Source organism: Silene latifolia, chromosome X, assembly GCF_048544455.1.
Source record: "Silene latifolia isolate original U9 population chromosome X, ASM4854445v1, whole genome shotgun sequence".
NCBI classification, from domain to species: domain Eukaryota; kingdom Viridiplantae; phylum Streptophyta; class Magnoliopsida; order Caryophyllales; family Caryophyllaceae; genus Silene; species Silene latifolia.
The window spans coordinates 69,351,513-69,377,397 of NC_133537.1; the positions used below are offsets into that span (position 1 = coordinate 69,351,513).

General features: G+C 38.1%; 1 non-coding gene across 1 annotated transcript; it reads right to left on the minus strand.

Annotated features, from left to right (window-relative positions):
* Positions 1 to 1,555: 1,555 nt before the first annotated feature.
* On the minus strand, positions 1,556 to 1,662 carry LOC141624743 (small nucleolar RNA R71). Its single transcript, XR_012534548.1, has one exon. It is a non-coding gene; the product is annotated as a small nucleolar RNA R71 (small nucleolar RNA).
* Between the last annotated feature and the right edge of the window lie 24,223 nt (positions 1,663 to 25,885).

Consider the following 25,885-nt stretch of genomic DNA (forward strand, 5'->3'; position numbering starts at 1 on the left):
TACTGGGTATCTACAATAATTCTCTTAACCCTTGTTTTAATTATTGTTAATCATTTTCCATTCATTCATCATGTTTTGCTTTGTTATTATGTTTGACAAACTTGTTAGCATGTTAAACTTGATAATGAGTGAGTTGTTTCCTTAGCTAGGGTTAATGGGGAATTAGGGAAAACCAACATAGGGGAAGATTCATGCTTAATCTAATATCTTCACATAATTTATTTGCTTGCTTATTGTGATCTCAACTTATGCACATGTTATGTTTGATGAAATGCGAGCCTATGAATCCTTGCCTTTTTTACCCATCACTTACCTTTTCAATGAGACTTGTAAGACATAAACCAACTCGAGTCTCATTAGACCATGCATATAGTTGAGTAGGGAGGATTAAGTCGACTTGTAGGTGTTGTACAATCTAATCGATTCGGCTCCGGGACCCAAACCTTCCTAGGATTGTAAGATATAAACCAACTCGATCCTATCATAACAATAATTGCTTGCTTATAATTTGAGAATATGTTTATATGATCAATTCACATGAATCCCCTATGAATCCATGACACCCTAGTGCTTTTAATCAATTGTTTACATCTCATTTAATCATCTTGCTTGTTTATTTACATTGTTATTTAGTTTAGTGATCTTCTTATCTCAACCCAAACTGTGACACCCTTAGACACCACTACTTGCAATCGAAAATCCTACATCAATACCCGTCCCTTGGGATCCGACCTTTGCTTACCTCTTTACTAATAGTAGAGTAGTTTGTGAAGTTATAAATATTGTTTTGGTTTAGGTACTACTAACGACAAGTAACCGAAAATGATAGTCCGACAAAAAATGGCGCCGTTGCCGGGAACGGTGTTAACTTGATTTGATTTTCTTTGATTGTTCTTAGTTGTGTCTTTCTTTGCCTTGGGGAGGTAAAACTCCTCAAGGTTTGTTCTAATCATTTTCAAGTTGTTTGATATTTTGCATGTCTAGAAGATCACAAGGTAACTTGTTACCCATTGATCACGAAATTGAAAGAACTTTGACAACCAATAGAAGACTTGCTAGAAATACTTTGAGAGGTATTGGTGAGATTGTGGATATTCAACCAAACAATATTGAGTTCATCAACCCTTTTGCAAGAGAAGGAGAGGAGAACCCAACACAAAACCCACCACAAAATCAACCCACAATGCCTAAATTTTTATCACATTTCGTACCAACCGAGGATAACCTACCCAATGGTACTACCACACCACAACACTTGACCGGTAATTTCATTGCAAAATCCGCATTTATCCAATTAGTTGAAAGAAGTCAATTTGGGGGAATGCCTAGTGAAGAACCTCATTCTCATATGGAGACTTTTTGTGACTATTATGATGCGATTTCACAAACCGGAGTGACTCAAGACCAAATTCGATGGGTCTTATTTCTTTTTTCTTTGATTGGTACCGCGAAACAATGGTTAAAAAGCCTTGATAAGGCTACTCTTAGTATTGACACTTGGAAGAAATTGGCTCTTGCTTTCTACAAAAAGTTCTACCCTCCGGAAAAGACTAACATGCTAAGAGCCCAAATCACGGGTTTTAAACAAAGGGACGCATAATCTTTGTATGAAGCTTGGGAGCGATTCAAAGGAACTTGTCGCTCATGTCCTCATCATGGACTTAGCGAGTGGTTCTTGGTACAAAATTTTTGGAATGGTCTTTATGAAGACTCCCGAAACATTCTCAATATGGGATCAAATGGTATGTTCACCGAAGTTGACGATAATCAAACATGGAACAATATTGAGGAAATGGCGGTCCATAACTCACAATATAGTAGTCATCGGAAGGCTACTAGAGGAGGAAAGTATGAAGTGGACTCTATTACTCAATTGAGTGCTCAACTTAGTGCTCATATTGATACCATTAATTTGAAGTTTGAGAAGGCTATGGCTAAACTTGAAGAAGCCTCAAAATCACCAAAGCAACATGTTAATGCCATGGTGGCATCTTCATCAATTCCAAGTGGAATATGTGAGAATTGTGGAACTTAGGACATGACCAAAGTGAATGTAGGGGAACAAGTGAGCAGGTGAATGCTTTTCAAGCATACAAGAGCGGTACCCCTTATTCCAACTATTACAATGAAAACACCAAATTCCATCCAAATCTCTCATACAAAAGCCAAAATGTTCAAAACCCTCAACCAACATACACCCCACCTCCAATGAGAAACCAAAATCAAAGACCCTTTTACAACCAAAACCAAGGTTTCCAAAATCAAACTCCATACACTCAATCAAATGACCAAGGTTTTGATGTTCAAAAAGCGGTCCTCCAAATGCAAAAGAACCAACAAGAGTTTTTCACTCAAATGCAAAAGAATAGCCAAGCAAAAGACATCACCATTAACAACATACTAGCTCACACAAAGATGTTGGAGACCCAAATGTCTCAATTAGCATCTTCAAGTTCACAAAGACAAAAGGGGCAGTTACCACCTCAAGGTAATCCCCCAAGACAAGAATCGGTGAGTGCCATCCATTTGAGGAGTGGTACAAGGTATGAAGGGCCGAAGAAACCCGTTGATGAAGATGTTGTGAATGTTAGTGACAAGGAAAAAGTTGTTGAAACTCTAAAGAAAAAGAACCCACCATTCAAGAAATTTCAAAGAAGGATGAAGAGAAGGCCAAAGAAAAGGAGCCTATTATGATTAGACTTCGATTCCCGAGTCGTCAAGCTAAGCCTAATTTTGATGACCAACTTAGAAAATTCACGGAGATTGTTAAGAATTTAGAAGTCTCAATTCCATTTATGGAATTGATCAATCACGTCTTGGCCTATGCAAAGTATAAGAAATATATCCTTACAAAGAAGAAATCAATCCGGAAGCTTGAGAGTTGAGACTATTGATTTTACTAAAGTAAGTATTGCTATTCTTCAAGGAAGTTCACCTCCAAAGCTCAAGGATCCGGGAATTTTCTCCATTCCATGCACTATTAGTGACACTACAATCAACAAAGCTCTATGTGACCTTGAGGCAAGTGTTAGTGTCATGCCATATTCGGTAAGCAAGAGGCTAGGAATGGGAGAACTCAAATGCACCAACATCACGCTTCAAATGGCGGATAGATCAACAAAGACACCTTTAGGGGTATGGGAGGATGTTCCCGTAAGAATTGGAAAATTCTTCATCCCGGTGGATTTCGTTATTGTTGACATGGAAGAAGACTCCAACATTCCTATTATTTTAGGAAGACCTTTCTTGCACACCGCGGGAGCGGTGATCGATGTAAACCATGGAGAACTCACCCTTGAAGTGGGAGATGAAACCATCACTTTCAATCTTGACAAGACTATGAGAGCTCCCCGATTGCATGAGCCATGTTTTATGGTTGATCACTATAGCCGGAAAGATGATAGGAAGAAGTTGGAATTTCAATGGACAAAGAAAGTGGATGATGCTCCATCAAAAGAGCAAGGAAATTGAAATATCGAGAGCTTGAAAAGCTCACCCATGACAAGAGAAGAAGAAGGCCTCATTGGCCAAGACAAGAAAAAAGGAGAGTTGTCTTCATCAACTCAAGACATTTCTAGTGATCAAGTAGACGAAGTATGCGGTATTTGGGATGATGAGTTTGAGGGGATATTCAATCCCTATATTGGTAATGCTATGACCCAAGACCATCATGGAGAACAACAAGTGCAAAGGTCTATTGAGGACCTTTATCATGACAATGAACAAGCTTTTGATTACTTCTTTAAGGTGTTGAGTAACATCAACAACACCTTGAACATGCCCACTTGACATCTCACATTGGATGAGAGTTTGGTGGAGTACTCCCTAAACCACCATTTGTAAATATTTTAACTCCCTAACTCGCACTTCAATTATTGTATTGCATTTTTGTCATTTTTGTATTTACATTTTTATGTCTTGATCAAGATTTTCATCATTTTGAGAGAAGTGAGGGAGGGACTTATGAGTTTATTGATGTGTAGTGCTTTGCCTTAGTGTGGGGATAGCAATTGCCTAGGCTATTCATGCCTTTGTAGTGCCCCTACAATGAAGAACACAAGAATTGAAGAATGAAGTGACACGGGTTACGAAGCACCCACGGATGGACCTGAATCCGTGTGGTCGAGGAAGAATCCGAGCGGCCCGACGGATAAGACGCTCGTCTTATGAAGAACCCGAGCGTCCAAGGCATAAGACCCTCTTCTTATGAAGCTGCAGAAAATATTTTTGGGTCTGACTGTGAATCCGAGCGTCCCAGCGAGGAATCCACTCGTCTCAGTCAGGACGGTCGACCAAGAGGAAAGACGCTCGTCTTTTTACTGCTAAAATTTGGGATTTTCACTGGAAAGGAATCCGAGCGTCCTAAGCCAAAGACGCTCGTCTCAGCTCAAGAATCCTCTCCTCCTTCCTGCAATCCGCTCGTCCCAAGCATCTTTTTTTTAAACCCAGAAATTAAGGAATCCGAGCGTCCCGATACTGAAGCCGCTCGTCTCCCTCTACAATTAAAAACCCAACGGGTCTTTTAAAACCCTCCTTTCCCATTTATTTTCATTATTTCAAAACACACACACTACCCAAAACCCCAAAACCCTCATACTCTCCATCAACAAAAACCAATTTTCTCAACTAAAATCAACCACATCAAATCCAAACTTCCTCAAAACGAAAATTAATCACTCCTTTAGCAACAATAAGTGATTCAAAAACCAAAATCTTAAAGTTTTGAGTCAATTTTTAGGATACAAGGCAACCTTCATCTATCCTAAATCGATTTGGGCATTACTAGAAATTGAAGATTTCAAGCTTTCATTGGTGTTAGCAAGCAAAGGAGTATGACAAGAACAAAAGGTGGAAGCAAGATACCCCAAAAGAAGACACTTTCTAAGAGACAACAAGCTCTTCAAGACAAACAAGCATCAAAGGCATTGGTAGTTCATAATGCAAGGTTGGAGATTCAAGAACAAGGTCCTCCTATGGAAGCTACTACTTCTACCACTCCGGTCATTGAACAATTAGCCGATTATCCGGAGGTAATTTTCACTTCCGACTCCCATAGGAATAAATTTATTCTCTTTGCTAAAAAAACCATCATGCCTACTAAGTTCATTTGCGAAGATACATTGTCAAAATTGGGTGTTCTTGAGCAAACTAAGACCTTTTTCGAGTCTATGGGGTTGAGTAAATTGTTTGCAATGCAAGAATTGACATACTCCGCCCTCACCTTAGAGTTTTTGAGCTCTTTGAAAGTCACAAAGGTGGAGACCCGAACCATTATTGAGCTTCATCTTGAAAATGTTGATAGATGCTTATCTTGTGACGAAATTGGTAAGATATTTGGCCGTAGTGATAATGCGACTTTTACAAAGAATCCTACTAAGTATGACCCCACTCCTCTTTGGATGGCCATTTCCGGAAAGAAATTCGTATCTTATCATGATTGTCGTGCTCTCTTAGTCCATAATCCGGGCATTAGAGTATGGCATAAGGTCATTGGGAATACTTTGATAGCTAGGAAAGGCACAAATCATCTTACCAAACTTGATTTTATTCTTCTTGAGTCGGCTTTGAACATTGGGAGAGAGTTTACCAAGCCATACAATGCTTTACGACTTTTGGTGATCGATGGCTTAATGTTGATTGTGGCAAAGAAGACACGGCCTTTATTACCAATGGAGGATTAGTTACCTATTTGGCTAATCATTTTAACCGGGATTTCAACAAGAATAACACTTATACACCGGTAAAAGGAGGCTATCTTATCGATTTGCCCACCATGATTCTAAAGTTCAAATGGGTCAAGAATGATACTCTTGATAACAAATTTGGGTGGTTGATGAATGAAGCTAAATCCTTCACATTGCCTAGCAAGATTTGCCGCTTGAATGTTCATAGACCGAATTACCTTCTCCCACTCTCCGAAGAGACAGAATACATCATTCAACACCAAGGGGAAGAAGTTGCTGAGCCCTCCTCCATTATCACCCCACCTTATGTGATACTACTAAAGTTTTGAGTTACTATAACATTGCTTATGTGGGTTTTATACGATTGGTTTATTTGTGCTTTTATTTATTATACAATTAAGTCATAAGATGATGTTTTTTTTATTGGCATGTATGGTGTCAGTTTTAAGTAGTATGCGTGAACTTCGGGACCAAGTTCTTTTTAAGGGAGAAAGACTATAATACCCCGTAATTTTTGACATAAAACAAATAATTATTTAAATAAACGTTATTAATAGAATTACTTACTGAAAGCCGACTTGTAATAATTAGTTAATATTTAGTTGTTACTGTGGTGAAACGGAAGGCCATAACGATATTAGGAAGATTATAATATTTATAACTACGTATATACTATATAATATTATAATAGCTAATATTAATACTAATAAAAATAGACAAACCCTACAAATCTGTTTAGAACCCCATCTCCCTAACCCCGTATAGAGAAAGTAAGAAAAAGGACAGAAAACGATTGTGCGGCTGCTACTCAGGACTCATAGCCTCATCAACAACGTCGTAGTTCAGTCACCATCGTCATCATCACCATAACCCGTCTAATTCATCTTTTTTTATCTACGTCAACTACGTTCTTGGATTACTTTAAGGTAAAAATATGTTCTTCTTTTCTTTTTATAGCTATAGTAGTCATTTGCGTTAAACTAAATTTAATCGTCGCGGTTGCGGTTGGGAGTCAGCGGTGGTAGTTGGGGTTGTGAGAGCCACGGTTTAAGTCGTTATGAGGGTGTTTATAGAGCCTCTTATTTGGGTCGGTGGTGGTCGGTAATAGGCCCAGACAAGAGAGCATAATGCTCTGTTTTCGTATCGATATGGCGAAAGTTTGGTGCTCTGTTTCGGTGTTGATGGTTCTGGCTGTGAACGATCCCGGGATTCTCAGGCTGTTCGTGGAGTGAGTGTGGTGTCGTGCTTGATGATGGTCAAAGGAGAAGAAGGTCGTAGCTAGATGTCGTAGGTGCTGGTGTTAGAGTGTGCCGGGTTGGGATTTGATTCTCATTGCCTAATACGTAAATTGATATGCATGTCATCATATTGTCATGATGATTGAACGTAATGGCTTCACAATTTTTAATGGTATTCATTATTATTAGTGCGGTTGATTAGTATAAGAATGTTTTCCTAATTTATTAATTAAGTTAATATATGAGAGTAATACTTATTATAGCCAATGAAAGTATTAGTTAAGAATGAAATAATTAACTTATTATTAATTAATATATGTTATAATTATAGGATCCGGCGTTGTAGAATCATTACTAATTGGCTTATGTGTGCGCGGAGTTGCAAAAAGGTAGGGATCCCCTACTCAACCTTGTGTTTAATTGATAATTGTGTAATTGGAAGTTGGGAATTCGCATGGTTATTATTGTATGCTGTTGTGATTAGTATTGCTATTGTTATTGACGTGGGAAAGAGATAAGTAATATTGGCCTTTGCGCTTCGTGAATAATATAAGAATAATTGCCATTAAATTGGTCCGTGTGTGCCATTAAGTTGGTCCGTGTGTGCCATTAAGTTGGTCCGTATATGCCATTAAATTGGTCCGTGACTGCCATTAAGTTGGTCCGTGATTGCCGTTAATCGGTCCGTGTGGTAATGTCGTTAATTAACGGTCTGTGATTTTAATGCCTCTAGACGGTTTAAGTTTATTGAATGTGTTTGCTTAATGTTCTATTTATCCCTACTCAACCTCGTGGTTGACTGTGTATTCGTGAACACCTGTGATGAACCATAAATGGGGAACAGACTTGCAGGTGCTTGAGTTAGCTGACTTGGGAGCATGGGTTTGCGCGAGGACTTGACCGTGGCCTAGGAGTCTAGCTGACTTAATTAGTTCATCACGATTTAATAGTCTATTCATTTTATTTCCGCTGCGAGTTTGTACTGATTATTATTTCAGTTGGGTTTAATCATGTTGTAATAAAACCGTTATTTAAGTTTAATTAAAGTACTTTGGTTTGTTTTAATTTGTATCATTTACCTCGGGCAACCGAGATGGTAACAGTCCTATTTATTGGGAATGTCTTGCTAAAGACTCCTAAATAAATGGGGGTGTTACAAAGTGGTATCAGAGAGAAACGATCCTCAGGCCTAACCAATGAATATAATAATGAATTTAGGATGTGTCTAATAAAATGAACCCCCGGTAGAAACTGTTAGGAGCCCTTTTGGCTTAGGATGAGAAGGTACCCTCACTCCGAACCCTGGCCCTTCCAGTTTTGAACCGGTTACCTTGAGAGATATTGAAGTGTGGGGTATATTTAAAATGAATGGTATTTATTTTCTTAGGACTCATTGTTGCATTGGATGTGTATTGTTTTCGTTGATGACCAAGGTTACGGGACATAACCTTGATTTTAAGGAGAGTGGGATGGATGAAATAAAGATTTGATGTTGAATTGTTTTGATCATGAGCATGAAAGTAATTGTCGAATTGTTATTGATTATTTGATTGGATGATTATAGTAATATCATGTCTAGCGATATGCGGTTATGTGAATCCCGAAACCATGCTATTTACAATATTGTGCAATGAATAAACTTGTGATAAGAATGTTATAGAATATATGCCAAGTCACGTGTGTGAAGGATGATGAGTAAGTTGTGTTAATACAAGTATAGGAAGGTCTTAATGAGGGCTTGTGATCTAGTAAAAAAAAAAGTAGAAACTGAACCTTATTTGTCACATTTTACCCTTATTTGATTTAGTTTCCATTTGATCTCTGTTTATCGTCTAAGGTTGAAATTTTTATGAGTGATAACCCAGTGAGTTATATTTCCAATGCCATTAGTCTCATGTTTAAAAGTTTTACGGTTCGTGAGAAATAAATATTTTAGTGGACAGTGGTCGGAATATTCCTGTACAGTTAAGTTTTTGACAAACGATTTTGTAAAATTTCTCATTTAATTTGTACTTAAGATTTTTGCCTAATTCCAACTCCACTGTTTAAAAAATTCAAATATGTTTTTAAATTGATAAGCCACATTACAAGGTAAATATTTGACAATTAATAGTGATTTTTACAAATTGACCCAAGTTTTTGACAAATTGCTGATCAGTTTATGTTTCGAATCACTGAATTGTAAAAATATTTATAAAATGATTATTTGAGATTTGGCCTTAATCCTTTTTCTCACGTTTTGAAAACTCTTTATATTTTCTGGAAAGTATAAAAACTCAACGTAGAATGTAACGGTCAATTAATGGTGATTTTTGAAAGTTACAGGTTGACTTTGATTTCCGAAAATGTGAGTGTTACCAAAAGTTCAATATAAATGTTTTATCAATTCTTAACCTTTGATAGTTGGGAGGTCGGAGTGATGATAAGAGGACCTAAGGAGGGATATAATGACCATACCTTGTTTTTGTAGGTATAGAATGTTTAAAAATGTTAGGCCATCTTTCCTTGTGTAGAAACTTATGTTGCCTTGTTTTATTTTTATATAACCATGCCACCAAAGAGATATACACCTACACCCTCTACCATGTCCCAAGAGGAGATTGACCATTTGATATCTATGAATGAAGCTTTGACTGCGGCATTGAAGGCTAAAGGGTTAGTTCAGGATCCAGCAAAGATGAGTGCTAATATTGCAAGACACAACCCGACGAAGTATGACGGATTAGGTGAACCATCTTTAATTAGAGATTGGCATAGGGAGTTTGACAATCTTTTTGAGTTACTGGGTTGTCCTGCGGAGCTGCAGGTAGATCAAGCTACTTACTATTTGAGGGGAAAAGCGGGTTTTTGGTGGAATCGTAGTAAGGAGGTCTTAAGGGAAGCTTGGAGGGAGAGTGAAGAACCGTTTATCACTTGGAAGGGTTTCAAGGAGACTATGAGGGCTGTATTTGTACCCGAACATATTAGGAGTAAAATGAGAGCTGAATTTGATTCTTTCAAGATGACTGATGAAATGACAGTGGAGAGCTATCACAATAGGTTTATGGAATTATCAGAATATGTGTCTGATTTAAACTTGAGTGAGGAGATACTAGCATTAAGGTTTGAGAAGGGATTGACAACAACTATTAAGAAGAGGCTTGCAGCTGGTCAGCCAAGTAGCATGGATGCTGTTTATCAACGAGCTGGGCATGCAGAGAGGATTGCTGATATGTTAAAAGAGGAAAAGAAGGAGAAGGGGGAGAAAAGAAAAAGTGAATCTGCTGGCGAAGGGCATGGGAGTAGTAAAAAGCAAATCAATACTCAACCTAAACATTATTCGGCGGGGGAGAATTAACCTTAGTGGTGGAGAGCGATCCAACAATACTAGGACTCAGAGTGTGAGTCAGCGAGTGTATCATTGTACCAAATGTGGTCGTAACCACCCGGGCAAGAGTTGTGAGGGCTATTTAGTGACATGTTTTGGGTGTGGGAAACGAGGCCATAGAGAATATGAGTGTAGGAGCGCACAAATAAGTGGCGATGAAGGGGATGAACAAAGGAGCTATCAAACCCCGTTAGCAAGTATTGGGAGCAACAATAATCGAGGACAATGGAGTAACCAGAGGAACTACATCAATAATCAAGGCAATGGAGGTAACTGGAGCAATGGTGGGAAGTGAGCTAGAGAAGCTAGTACGGTGCAGAGGAATGGAGAGAAGAAAAATTAAATATTAGATAGATTTGGAGGATTAATATTTTGAGTGGGCATTTAAGATACTCGTAGTATTTATTTATTAGAAAAATTCGGGACGAAGTTTGTTTTTTTTAGGAGGGTAGAATGTGATACTACTAAAGTTTTGAGTTACTATAACATTGCTTATGTCGGTTTTATACGATTGGTTTATTTGTGCTTTTATATATTATACAATTAAGTCATAAGATGATGTTTTTTTTATTGGCATGTATGGTGTCGGTTTTAAGTAGTATGCGTGAACTTCGGGACGGAGTTCTTTTTAAGGGAGAAAGACTATAATACCCCGTAATTTTTGACATAAAACAAATAATTATTTAAATAAACGTTATTAATAGAATTACTTACTAAAAGCCATACTTGTAATAATTAGTTAATATTTAGTTGGTATTGTGGTGAAACGGAAGGCCATAACGATATTAGGAAGATTATAATATTTATAACTACGTATATACTATATAATATTATAATAGCTAATATTAATACTAATAAAAATAGACAAACCCTACAAATCTGTTTAGAACCCCATCTCCCTAACCCCGTATAGAGAAAGTAAGAAAAAGGACAGAAAGCGATTGTGCGGCTGCTACTCAGGACTCATAGCCTCATCAACAACGTCGTAGTTCAATCACCATCGTCATCATCACCATAACCCGTCTAATTCATCTTTTTTTATCTACGTCAACTACGTTCTTGGATTACTTTATGGTAAAAATATGTTCTTCTTTTCTTTTTATAGCTATAGTAGTCAGTTGCGTTAAACTAAATTTAATCGTCGCGGTTGCGGTTGGGAGTCAGCGGTGGTAGCTGGGGTTGTGAGAGCCACGGTTTAAGTCGTTATGAGGGTGTTTATAGAGCCTCTTATTTGGGTCGGTGGTGGTCGGTAATAGGCCCAGACAAGAGAGCATAATGCTCTGTTTTCGTATCGATAGGGCAAAGGTTTGGTGCTCTGTTTCGGTGTTGATGGTTCTGGCTGTGAACGATCCCGGGATTGTCAGGCTGTTCGTGGAGTGAGTGTGGTGTCGTGCTTGATGATGGTCGAAGGAGAAGAAGGTCGTAGCTAGATGTCGTAGATGCTGGTGTTAGAGTGTGTCGGGTTGGGATTTGATTCTCATTGCCTAATACGTAAATTGATATGCATGTCATCATATTGTCATGATGATTGAACGTAATGGCTTCACAATTTTTAATGGTATTCATTATTATTAGTGGGGTTGATTAGTATAAGAATGTTTTCCTAATTTTTTAATTAAGTTAATATATGAGAGTAATACTTATTATAGCCAATGAAAGTATTAGTTAAGAATGAAATAATTAACTTATTATTAATTAATATATGTTATAATTGTAGGATCCGACGTTGTAGAATCATTACTAATTGGCTTGTGTGTGCGCGGAGTTGCAAAAAGGTAGGGATCCCCTATTAAACCTTGTGTTTAATTGATAATTGTGTAATTGGAAGTTGGGAATTCGCATGCTTATTATTGTATGCTGTTGTGATTAGTATTGATATTGTTATTGACGTGGGAAAGAGATAAGTAATATTGGCCTTTGCGCTCCGTGAATAATATAAGAATAATTGCCATTAAATTGGTCCGTGTGTGCCATTAAGTTGGTCCGTGTGTGCCATTAAGTTAGTCCGTGTGTGCCATTAAGTTCGTTCGTATATGCCATTAAATTGGTCTGTGACTGCCATTAAGCTGGTCCGTGATTGCCGTTAATCGGTCCGTGTGGTAATGCCATTAATTAACGTTCTGTGATTCTAATGCCTCTAGACGGTTTGAGTTTATTGAATATGTTTGCTTAATGTTCTATTTATCCCTACTCAACCTCATGGTTGACTGTGTATTCGTGAACACCTGTGATGAACCATAAATGGGGAGCAAACTTGCAGGTGCTTGAGTTAGCTGACTTGGGAGCATGGGTTTGCGCGATGACTTGATCGTGGCCTAGGAGTCCAGCTGACTTAATTAGTTCATCACGATTTAATAGTCTATTCATTTTATTTCCGCTGCGAGTTTGTACTGATTATTATTTCAGTTGGGTTTAATCATGTTGTAATAAAACCGTTATTTAAGTTTAATTAAAGTACTTTGGTTTGTTTTAATTTGTATCATTTACCTCGGGCAACCGAGATGGTAACAGTCCTATTTATTGGGAATGTCTTGCTAAAGGCTCCTAAATAAATGGGGGTGTTACACCTTATCCATTTGAATACCACGAGTTCAACCCCGAAAATGCCACGGCGGGAAATGGTTACTTGACTCTACTAATGAACGAAATGCATAAACAAGCTTACAATGATAGAGTTGATGCTTACAAGGCCCAATATCCACCCCTCCTACATCTTGCTAGGCAAGGACTTCTCGATCCATCTTGTCCCTTGCCTAGTTGGGCGGATAAGGAGGTATTCTTTCCTAGCACTTCTAGTGGTGGTAGACCGGGTGGAGAGGAGATGGTTGTTGATGAGAGTGGTGACCAAGAAGGTGAAGATGAAGAAGTTCAAGAAGAAGAGGAAAGTGAGGAAGAACAAGAGAGTGAAAGTGAGAGTGGACATGACTCCACATCCATGGAGGTTGATGATGCCTCAAGTGAGGAAGAAGATGATGATGATGACACGATGGGTGAGGACTAGAAAACTTTTGGAGGCTCCTACATTCTTACACCTCCTTTATGGTTTGTCTAGTTCTCTTATTTTTATTTTATCTTGATCATTGTGTGGAGTCCTAGCAACATTAGAGAACTAACACCTTGTTTCCATTGAGGTGTTCATTTTTATAGTTCCCAACTTTCAAAATCCAAAATGACAAATTTTAGTTTCATGCATTGCAATTTATGTGCATGAACTCCCCCAAAATTTTTGACATTAGAAATAGTGTCTATTTTGGTTTGGGGAAGTTTATGCATATGCATTGGGAGCTAATCTAAATTATGCTCTCCACCATAACAAAAACCATGCATCATATAGCATAGCTTAGTTTGCATTCACTCTTGTTTATATATCATTTGCATTTAGCTTAGAAATCATGCATATTCATGTAAATTGCATAATTTCCTATCGTATTGGTCATTGAGGATAATGCCCATATTAGTGTGGGGATGGGAAATTCTAATTTGACCTTTCTAAAACAAAAATGATAAAAATTAAAAATTTTGAAAAATACAAAAATATGTCCTTTAATTTCATTAAAACAAAATATAAAAAAATTTAAAAATTTAAAAATCCAAAAACAAGTTCATTTCCTTTGTAGTGTAGTCTTGTATATATTGTGTTTGTTTATCCTTGTTCACATTGATTGACTACGCCACATCCGAGACATGAGGATATTGAAGACCGCATGGTATGATCTTTCCAATCTCCTTTTTCCTCGTTATGTTAATGACTATGTGGCTTTATTTTGATTGATGCGGTAAAAAACAATGTGAATTTAGGATTGCATTTAGATTATTTGGCATATTAGTTGGTAGAAGCATATGCATTAAGATGTATAAATGTTAGTTGCATTATGGCATATAGTTGCATTTAGGAAAAAGTTTGTGAAACCGTCTATTTGGGAAACTTGACAAGTGTATATAAGGCCCTTGTAGATACTTTTTCTTCTTAAGACTTTGCTTGTTAGAATGCTTGTAAAACACCCTAGGATGTGTCATGCTAGTATCCTTTGACCCATGGATTAAGGCCTAGTCAAGAGTACCTTGTGGTGTGATAACTCCTTGGCTACCGTTTATTCCAAGGTGACCCTTGAAACCATGCAACCATCCATCATCCATATTCTACCACATTTTGTCATCAAAGGGAATGGGCACAAAAATTTGTTCAAAAATTGAGTTCAAGAATTGAAATGAAAATAAAAAAGTTTGCAATTGCATCAAAAGAAAAGAGGAGCAAAAATAGACTCCTAAAGCTTCAAATATAAGCACCCTCACTACAAATGGGGTGATTTTGAAAATGTTCAAAAGAAAATGCAAAAAGTTGAAAGTTGTCAAGGATTGAAATGCCAAACATCAAAAGAAATGGCAAAGAAAGTGTTCTCAAAATATCAAATGCCACAAGAAATTGGGGGGAAAAACAACAACAAAGCAAACTCCCAAATGAAACTCAAATACTATTGATCCCTTTTCCATCGAGTCCACTTTTGTGCATGGTAGAGAGGGGACGACCCTTCTTTTTGTCTAGGTAAGAAGGGGAATTCCGCGATCCTCCAGTGTTTCTAACACCATAGAGAGTCTACTCTTGACGAAAGCATTTAACTATTGAGGACAAAGGTACCCTAGCTTGACGCAACTTGGAGGTGATTTATTGGTATCCTTCTAGGCTTAGTAGTTTGAAGAAACCATATCTATAAAGGAGTGTGTACCCTTGAATTGCTTCCCCTTTAGATAATTTCCGCCACTTAGATGAGGAAAGTGGCTATTCTTTTGTAGATGCATCCATTACTTGATTTTGTGTGCTTTAATGCTTGGACGTGTCGCCATTTTGGCAAGCCCCACCTTGGCTTGCAAGAAGGTATCCTACCTCATGGTTGTCTTGTTGTGAGTTGAAGGGGCGGAGTGAGACCCGCTAATTGTCTCATATCGGTTATATTAGTAGGTTAGTTTAAATAAGGGTCCTAGTTTTGCCACCTCTTTACTCGGGACGAGCAAATGTTCGGTTTGGGGATATTTGATGTGACCAATATTTAAGCATATTTAGTCCTCTAATTAGCCTCGTTCCTATGCTTTTTAGTGTATAATTGGGTCATTTACTATCTTTAGTCCTTTTTTTTTGCGTATTCCTTGAGGTTTTGTTACTTTGGTAGGAGAGGAGTGCAAACCTTGCATTTTCATGGCAAAATGGAGCTAAATTGATCGAATCTAATGACCAAGCATCAAAGTGAAGACAATACTAGAAGGCCTATGTAAATAATGTAGTAGATGGGCAATGATGAAGAAGATCCTTGCATCTCCGACAAGATCCTTGAGGATTGTTGGAAGAAGAAAAGAAGAAAAGAGGAAGAAGCTTGCTGGACTACAATCCGCCCGTCGCAGCCTCGGAACGCTCGTCCCACCTCCACAATCCGAGCATCCCACCACCCTGTCCACTCGTCCCAGACCCACACAATCCGAGCGTCCCACCATACAATCCGCTCGTCCTGCACCACTGCAATTCGCTCGTCTCGACCCCTTGGCCGCTCGGATTCCTGCCCAGTACAGCACGTCTCTTCCTTGTTCCACTCGGGATGCGCATATTTTTGAAAGACTAGCAAAAAGGGGACTAGCATCTTCCTTCGAGAGAAGAATTTCCTCAACTTTTCTTAAGGGTCTTAATCGTCATTTAAGCCCCTTAGTAACCCTAATTTATGTACCTAATCCTCACTATAAATACCCCATTGTACTAATTAGATTATCATCAATCCTTAATATTATTTATGTTCTTCCTAATCTCATTTTAATCTTGTAATCAACTTTTAATTAAGCATTAATACAAATCTCATTTCCTTAATTTCTCTATTGTTCATCATTTATTTTGGGTAATTGAAGATTATTTGGGTATTATTGGGAGATTGACAACCTTCCATCAATCATCAAGTACTTCTATTATTCTTTGCTTATTATTTTGGAATCATCATTAGGTATAATTCTCTTAACCCTTGTTTTAATTATTGTTAATCATTTTCCATTCATTCATCATGTTTTGTTTTGTTAATATGTTTGACAAACTTGTTAGCATGTTAAACTTAATAATGGTGAGTAGTTTCCTTAGCTAGGGTTAATGGGGAATTAGGGGAAACCAACATGGGGGATGATTCATGCTTAATCTAATATATTCACATAATTTATTTGCTTGCTTGTTGTGATCTCAACTTATGCACATGTTATGTTTGATGAAATGTGAGCCTATGAATCCTTGCATTTTTTACCCATCCCTTACCATTTCAATGAGACTTGTAAGACATAAACCAACTCGAGTCTCATTAGACCATGCATATAGTTGAGTAGGGAGGATTAAGTCGACTTGTAGGTGTTGTACAATCTAATGGATTCGGCTCCGGGACCCAAACCTTCCTAGGATTTTTTTTTTTTTTTTTGATAAAATGTAAGCTTTTCATTAAATCAAAAGGAGAACGTGACCATACATCGTGTTAAGACGACCCAACGAATTGGGCCGAAACAAAAAACACGCGACAAACGAGTAAGAAAAACAGACTGGCCCAAGTATCACTTACGGCCACCGACAAGACCAAACTCTTACCCTATTTCCTTTTAACAACAAATCCCAGGAGAGAGAGAAAAAGGAAGCCAGCGGCGCCATCTTCATCCTCCACACAAATCATGGATCCACTGATCCTGCAACTCCTTCCTCCCTGTCACAATTTTAGTTACCCAAATCTTCATCTCTTTGATGATACCAGCCGCCATAGTTTCTGGTCTGACAACCATAGCCTCATGCTTGCTGCGATTCCTCTGGTACCATATGGAATACATCATAGCATTGATGATTCCATTGATAGCGTCCTTCCTAGCCCGAGATCCACTGATGTTGCTCCGCCAATCCGTCATATCGTCTCGAGGTAAGCTGAAACCCATCCATTGCTCAACTCTGTTAATGATTCTTTGACTATATTCACAGGAGAAAAAAAATATGATCCAAGGAATCGTCCCCATCTCCACATATCAAACAGGTAGTATCAATGTCTACTCCAAAACTTTTCAGTTTTATATGTGTGTTCAAACCTTTATGGAAATAAATCCATGCTAGCATACTGTGTTTGGGAATAGTCATCTGGTTCCATACCAGAGATGACCAAGAGACCTGGTCATTTTTATGTCGAAGGTACTCGTAACCTTTGGCAATAGTGTACGTTTTACCAGGGATGTTATCCCATTGCTGCTGTAAATAGGGGACAATAAGAAGGTCCCTCACTTTACAGACTTTCCTCCAGTACCAGCTAGTGTCTTGAGTCGGGTCATAAATTTTCCAGTCCTGTGCTTTAAGATAAGTGTGACTAACCCACTTAACCCAAAGATGATCAGCTTTAGCATAGAGCCACCACAAGAGTTTACCCAATGCAGCCTTGTTCCAAACCAGATCGTCTTTAAGTCCCAGACCCCCCTCAGACTTGGGTTTACAAACCTTGGACCACCCCACCAAAGGGGTTCTTATGTATTCAGTGGACCCATCCCAGAGAAAATTCCTGCATATAGTTTCTATACGTGCTATGACTCCACTTGGCAGAATGAACATTTGAGCCCAGTAATTGTGATAAGTTTTCAAAACAGACTTGATAAGAACGAGTCTACCAGCATAAGACAACTTCTTGGTGCCTAGTCCCCTGATTTTATTCATGAGCTTCTCAATTATGGGAGCACAGTCATGAGCAGTCAATCTAGTAGTTTTGATGGGGACTCCCAGGTATTTAAAAGGGAGGTTCCCTTCCACACACCCAGAGACCTGGAGAATATCACGTTTGATATCTTCATTGACCCCATTAAAATATACATTAGACTTCCCCTTACTCATCTTCAAACCTGAAGCAATAGAAAAAGTAGAGAATGTCCTGAGGATTACCATAATGGATTGCACATCTCCTTTGCAAAAGAGAAGGAGGTCGTCTGCAAACATCAAATGGGTGAGTCTCAGAGGCTTACACAAAGGATGATAATGAAAAATCATTGTCTCTGTGGTAAAAGCTAGAAGCCTGGTTAGGTACTCCATGCACACCGTGAAAAGCAGGGGAGAGAGGGGGTCGCCCTGTCTAAGTCCTCTCTTCCCTTCAAAGAAGCCAAAACTATCTCCATTCAAACTCAGAGTATACGTAGCTGTAGTGACACATTCCATTACCCATCCTATAAACTTCCTTGGGAGCTTAAGAGCAATAAGCATTTGCTTGAGGAAACTCCACTCCACTGTGTCATACGCCTTCTGAAGGTCTAGCTTGAACAAACATCTGGAGGAAACATTTCCCCTAGAGTACAACCTGATAATATCCTGACAGATCAGTATATTCTCCATAATACTCCTCCCCTGTATGAAACCCCCCTGATTTTGTGAGATCACCTCAGGTAAAATAAGAGCCAATCTGTTACACAGAACTTTAGAGATGCATTTATAAATTACATTACAACAAGCAATAGGCCTAAATTGAAGGACAGTGGATGGCCTATCTACCTTGGGAATTAGGGTCACCATGGTGGCATTAACTTGCTTAAGTAGCTGGCCAGTTCTAAAAAAATCCTGAACTGCTTCAGTAACAGTTGGTCCAACTATGCCCCATGCATCCTTATAAAATTTACTTGAATAACCATCTGGTCCTGGTGCCTTATCATTGGGAATCTGATGGAAAATATTCTTAATCTCCTCTTTGGTGACTGGGGCAAGGAGCCTTTGTTTCTGGTTGTCATCACAAACCCTCCCCCTCCTCACTATTTGCACGTTCACAGGGGTAACATCACTCTGAGATCCCAGTAAGGAATGATAATACTCAAGAAATGCTTGTTGGATGTCTGCCTTGGAAGTGTGCAAGACTCCCTTGGAGTCCCTGATTTCATGAATTGCATTCTGATGTCTCCTAGCTTTAATCACTCCATGGAAATATGAACTGTTTAAGTCACCCTCAGTGACCCAATGTGCTTTGGCTTTCTGTCTAAGGTATTCCATGCTAGCTTGCTGAGTTTGGCTGGCCTTCTTACTTGTCTCATGTTCAAGCTGAATAAGGTTCAGATCCCCTGGACTTGTCTGCAACTGATTTTGAATATGAATAAGGCTAGCCATAGCTTGTTCAGCTGCTGTCTCTATATTTGAGAAATGAGACCTGTTTAGCTCCTTGAGCTTTGGCTTGAGTCTCTTCAGCCTAGTGACCAGTTTGAACATTCTGGTTCCTCTAATTCTTTGCTCCCATGCTTGCTCAACAATACTCTGGAACAGAGGAGAAGTACTCCACATATTAAAATATTTGAAAGGACGGTTTCTCTGCCCAACTTGATGTCTCCCAGCAACAATACAAGGTGTGTGATCATAAGTACCCTCAGGTAAGAAGTTGGCACACAAATGAGGGAACATATCAGCCCAGTCACAATTGATCAAGAATCTGTCTAATCTGCTATAAATTCTAGACTCAGGTTCTTGCTTATTATTCCAAGTATAGTAACCCCCTTGAGCTTGACTGTCAATTAAATGGCAGGAATCCAAGCAATCCTGAAAAGGATCAGACTCTGCACTACTCACTGAACCCCCCAGTCTTTCATTTGCATTTAGAACACAATTAAAGTCACCCCCAACAGCCCATGGTCCACTCATAGACCTAGCTATACGACTCATATTACTCCACAAAGACTCCCTTTCACTGATCCCATTGTAGGCATAAACAATAGTATAGTGAAACTGATTATTACCTATCTTGTCCAAGACAGACATGTGAATATACTGAGCATCATACTCAAGTATATGAATGTCAGCCCAGTGAGGATTCCAAAGCACAATAATTCTTCCCCCTGGGTGTTTATTGTTATTAGATGTAAGACTCCAATCCTGGAAGACCCTATACATAGACTTATTCTTATTGCTAGCTTTTATTTTTGTTTCTAAGAGACCAAAAACAGCTACTTTATTCTTATGAAGAAAATTATTCACAAACTTCTGCTTCTCCTCCCTATTCAACCCCCTAACATTCCAAAAACCTAGCTTAATCATGGAGGTAGATTAGGAGGCTCATTACCATTATGCACACTACCTTCCTTAGGAGAGCTCTGACCACTCAAGACCTCTTTATAAGTAGGAGATCCTTGTGTGGTTAAGCTGACATCAATACCCTGCTTAGGGAGTCTGACAGGGGATATAGTCCCATTACTGATCTGAACAGGCTTTGCCAATGATGTACTGGGATCCTGTGCTGTGATGGTTGCTGCAATTGGAGCCTGAATTTTCTTCACTTGAACTGGCCTCCAAACCTTTTGAATTTTCGTAACCTCTTTGTTTAAGCCTTTCCTGCAGTTAATTTGTTCATGCCCTATTTGTTTGCATTTGTTGCAGGTACTAGGCTTCCACTCGTATTCCACAGGTATTTGTATTCTATTCTGCTTTTCATCCAGAAAGGTAATATGTGATGGGAATTTTTGATCAACTTTCAATTCAACCATAAGTCTAGCAAACCCTAATCTGGTTTTACTCTCTGTGGCAGCGTCACTTTTCACATATTTGCCAACCAGGTTAGCAAGCTTTGGAAGACTGTGGCCCCAAAATTTCAAAGGTAAACCTTTAAGTCTAATCCATGCTGGCACACTTTTAATTTCCTCTTTTTCTAGATCAATGTCAGGCTGCCAGGGCCTTATAATTAAAGGCTTATTGTCAAAAAGGAAGTATCCACTTCCTAGGACTGCCTGCTGCATTTCAACTGTTTGGAAACGTGCCAAGAAAACTCCATTTGGTAGGAATGATATTTTATCAATTGAATACTTACCCCATATCCTTTTCAGGAAACTCTCTAGTATCTGCCATGGAGGATTGCCCCCCACAACAAACCCATACACTGCCTGCCTCCAGTAAGTAATCTCCTCTTCTACATCTTCCTCTGTCAATTGGAGTAAGTCCTCTGGTTCCTCATCTATCATTTGAATAATCTTTTTGCCATGTCTCTGAAACCATTCTCCCTCTTTATCTATTACGTTCTCTTTCTCAGGTTCTCCTTCATTATCTATTACGTTCTCTTTCTCAGGTTCAGAGTCATTCTCAGATGCAAATTCTTCAACGTCCTCCACCAGAATTTCCTCCGTGGAGAAAGGAGCAATCCCCTCAATTTCATTGATGCTTTTAGTCTTCTGCCCTTCCTCCACATTCGGCTTGCCAATAACTTTCTCTTTTTCTAACTGTAACGGTGTAAATGTATTAGTGTTCCTAGTTTTGCTTGGACTAGAATGTTTAGCAACAGACGATCTTGTTGATTTCCTGACCATTGTTAAGCAATCAAGAAATCAATCTGAGTTTTAAAATTTTGCACGACCTAGAGATGACTGCGTTTTCTCCTTTCTCTCTCTAGGTTAAACATTCTCTCGTAATTTTCGATCTCCAACATCATCTCAATAAAACCTTCCTAGGATTGTAAGATATAAATCATCTCGATCCTATCACAACAATAATTGCTTGCTTATAATTTGAGAATATGTTTGTATGATCAATTGCCATGAATCCCCTATGAATCCATGACACCCTAGTGCTTTTAATCAATTGTTTACATCTCATTTTAATCATCTTGCTTGTTTATTTATATTATTATTTAGTTTAGTGATCTTCTTATCTCAACCCAAATTGTGACACCCTTAGACCCCATTACTTGCAATCGAAAATCCTACATCAATACCCGTCCCTTGGGATCCGACCTTTTCTTACCTCTTTACTAATAGTAGAGTAGTTTGTGAAGTTATAAATATTATTTTGGTCTAGGTACTCCTAACGACAAGTAACCGAAAACGATAGTCCGACCAAGTGCGATAATTATTTCTAAAAATCCCGCACAACATTCACGTACCAAACATATTGAAATAAGACACCATTTTATTCGAGACCATGTTGAGAAAGGGAATATAAAACTTGAATTTTGTAGTACTGAAAAACAATGGGCAGACATTTTGACAAAATCATTAGCTCGAGAACGATTTGAGACTTTACGGTTGGAAATTGGTTTAATCAGTGGTACCTAAGCTTCTATATGTGTTTAATTTCCTAATGACTGACTAGTTAAAGTTAAGATTGTATGACTGTGTCCACATATTGCGTTGCATGAATAATTTCGTTTATAGGAAAATATTTATCATTTATATTCTATTTGTTTTTTTAGAATTTGATTAGCATACAAACTTTATCCTTTTATAAAATAAGTCAAGATACTCCATATCTTTTATTTTCCAAATTCTATAAAATTCTCCTAAATAGCTTCACAAAATCACACGTTCTAAATTTCCTATTCCTAATACAATTCATAATATCTATCTTATCTTATACTTACCATATATTATCACTTACCATATAATTATCACTTACCATATTTCATATGACACTTGCCATATACCTAGTCCTAGACTTAGACCCTTATAATTACCCCCTAATGCCGTGTAATCTCTCCCACACCCTACTTGCTCACTTTTTTACCCTTTTCTAAAAATCTACACAAATCTTACCATCATCTTCTTCACTCAACCATCACCATCACCATGAATAACAACCATGCAAAAACCCGGTCTTCAACTCGACATCAACAAAACCGCTACTTCAACAATCCTCCATCACCTCTACCATCTCATAATCCTAATTTTCCTACTTTTCCTTCACCACACCCACAATCGTCCACACCTCTGTTTCACGGTCGAGACGATACGATTTCCGAGGGAAAAAGACGCCGTCTTTTTAAGGGGAAGAATAAAGTAGTAGTTGATGAGGGGAATGATATTGATGAACCCGAAGTTATTATCAACAATGGTGTTTCGAGGACTCTTCTCCGAGATGTCTCGAAAAACGCAACACGAGACGGGTTAAACCGAGTTCGTTTGACACATGATGAGAGTATCCTTGTTTCTCGTGTCTTGCCTTACTCAATCCATGGAGGAAGGTATTATCCTAAATCTTGGTTGATTAATGTTCCGGCTCTTAAGTTTTTCGTTGATTTTCTTGATTTTCAAGAATGGAGTCATATTATTCAGTTTTCGGGTCCAATTTATCCGGTTGAAGTTGTCCAGTTTTTCGCTAGTGTTAAAATTAAGAAAGGGGTCTTGCATGCGACGGTTAATGGTGTAGATGTGACGGTCTCTGTTTCGGATTTTTGCTCTGCTTTTTCGGTTCCTAATGACGGAATTGATGTTAATCCGAGTCTTGAGTGGTCTAATGTTGTTGGTGAAAAGGAGATGTTAATTAAGAAGTATTTCGAGGAAGTCGGGTCGGATGGTGGTAATATTATTGTTCGTCCTCTCTCGGCCAAAATCAAGTTTCTCCTTAATTTTTTTTGAAACACTATTGTGCCGAGAAGGGGAGGAAGGGACAAAGTTTCGAGTTATGAGGCAATAATCGTTTACTCATGGTTGGAGGGTCAAAAGGTTAATTTAGTGTTGAGTTTATGGATTCAAGTACCTAAGAAGGGGATGGGGTGAATTAGGTACTATTTAAAAATTTAACTTCAACTTTATTGACTTAAAGTGAGTTGTAGGATGAAAAGAGATAGAAGAATACTTCGAATAATATTGAGAGATTAAACGAGTATTAAAATGGACGTTTGCTTTAGTACGAAGGTAACAATTATTCTAACTGTAGCTATTTTTCTCAGTTTATGAAGTACAGACTGCAGACCAAATGTGACAGTATGTGGAACTGTTACTTCAAGAGTTAAGCAAAAGAAATACAAACGCAATAAAGAGTAGCGGAATAAAACGCATAAAATCAAACACGAGATTTTTGAATTGGTTCGGAAAGAACTCAAGTGCCTACGTCCAATCTACTTTTTATTGATTAATTTTAGTGATCTACTCCGACTATTAAAAAACCCGTACAATAAAAAGAGCAACAACCTACTCCGGTTGTGACATAAGTTCAAGAACTACTCCGTCCTAGAACAAGGTAACTCGCAACCTACTCCGGTTGCAAAGAGTCAAAGGACTACTCCGCCCTAGAACTCCACAACTCACAACCTACTCCGGTTGCCACAAGAGTTAAAGGACTACTCCGTCCTAGAATTCAACACTCTAACTTAGAACGTTTACAAGGATCAAGTTTCCACGGTCTGATTCTTTAACAAGAATTGATATGGACAACTTACAAGATCAAATGGTTCATAAGTGAGAGAGTTTAATACTTAAAGCAACAGTCACTGTGATTGTAACACTTGAGGACTTTGAAAGCTTTGCAAAATATCAAAAGGATTTGAAAACTTGAAAACAATTTTGAAAACTCTACACTATAACTAGAATGTTTTCAAACCAAGTTTCCTTAGACTGATTCTTAAAAAGAATTGAGAAGGACAACTTATTGGTACAAACGATTTGTAGATGAGAGGGTAGAACACTGTGAAGTAACAGTGATTTCGACTGTCACAGTTGAAGACTTAGAAGATTTTTTGCAAAGAAAATTTCGTGTTCTTTAAAAACTAATTTTGCAAAAATACTTTGATTTCTCTGAAAAGTCTTGCTTTCAAAGTGAGGAGAAGGGTTCCTTTTATAGAGAGGGTAAACAAGGAGGTAAGCTAGGGTTTGTGAGTCAAAGGTCTTCATATGTGATGAAGACCAACACTTCCCCAAACTTGCACAAAAGAAGGTACTTTTATTGAGAGGCAAAAGAAGAAAATAAGGTTTGTAATTATCCAAAAGAAGCCTTTGATTTTTCGGAAAACAAAGAGTGGAAAACAAGTCACAAGATGACAAGCTTTCACAAAAATGGCAAAAAGCAAACTTTGTTTTATAAAAGACCAGGGAGACAAATTGGCACAAAGAGGAAACAATTTGAATTGATAATTAGCTAAACCTTTTCCTTTTTCTAGAAACCCAAATCTTTAGAGAAGAAATCTGAAAGTTGTTATTTAAATCTAATCCATTTAAAAAGGATAAAAATGATTTTCGAAAGGAAATTGAATTTCAAGTGTTACGGACCATAGTGACAGTCCAGGCTATTGTTACTTATAAGGGTAACAGTAGTCGTGACTGTTGTTATTGCTTTTAAATACTCTACTCCCTAACTTGTACATTAGATGACACAATTGACTCTAAATCTTGGGTAGCAAATTATCAACCATTCTTGACTTTGACATTGATTAATTCTTGCTTGAGGAGGGTGCATTATTCCTGAAATGGTACACTTAGAACACGGTTAAATTGGGCATGTCATCATCAACAAATAGGTCCTAACAAATTCCCCCTTTGATGATGACAAGCCCCATAAAATTAATGTTCCCATTGAGTTCCCCCTTAAGTGGTCAGTCCAAGATAAATCATGAGGGTAGAAATAAGAGCAATGTATACTTAAGAAACACACAAAGCCTAGAACAAGATTACTAACATATATAGTCCCCCACATAGCAAGAGTTTAATCAATAAGCAAGTAGAAAGAACATGAATTTTCCCTTTTCCCCTTCTTGACATCATCAAAAAGGTAAGAGGCTACCCTCGGACACAGAATAGTCATGTATGAGACGTCACATGAAAGACAACCATGGTTGCATCATAATAACAAGGTCAACACAAAGCAAAGGTTTAAACATGAGTTCAAACAAAAAGTTCAA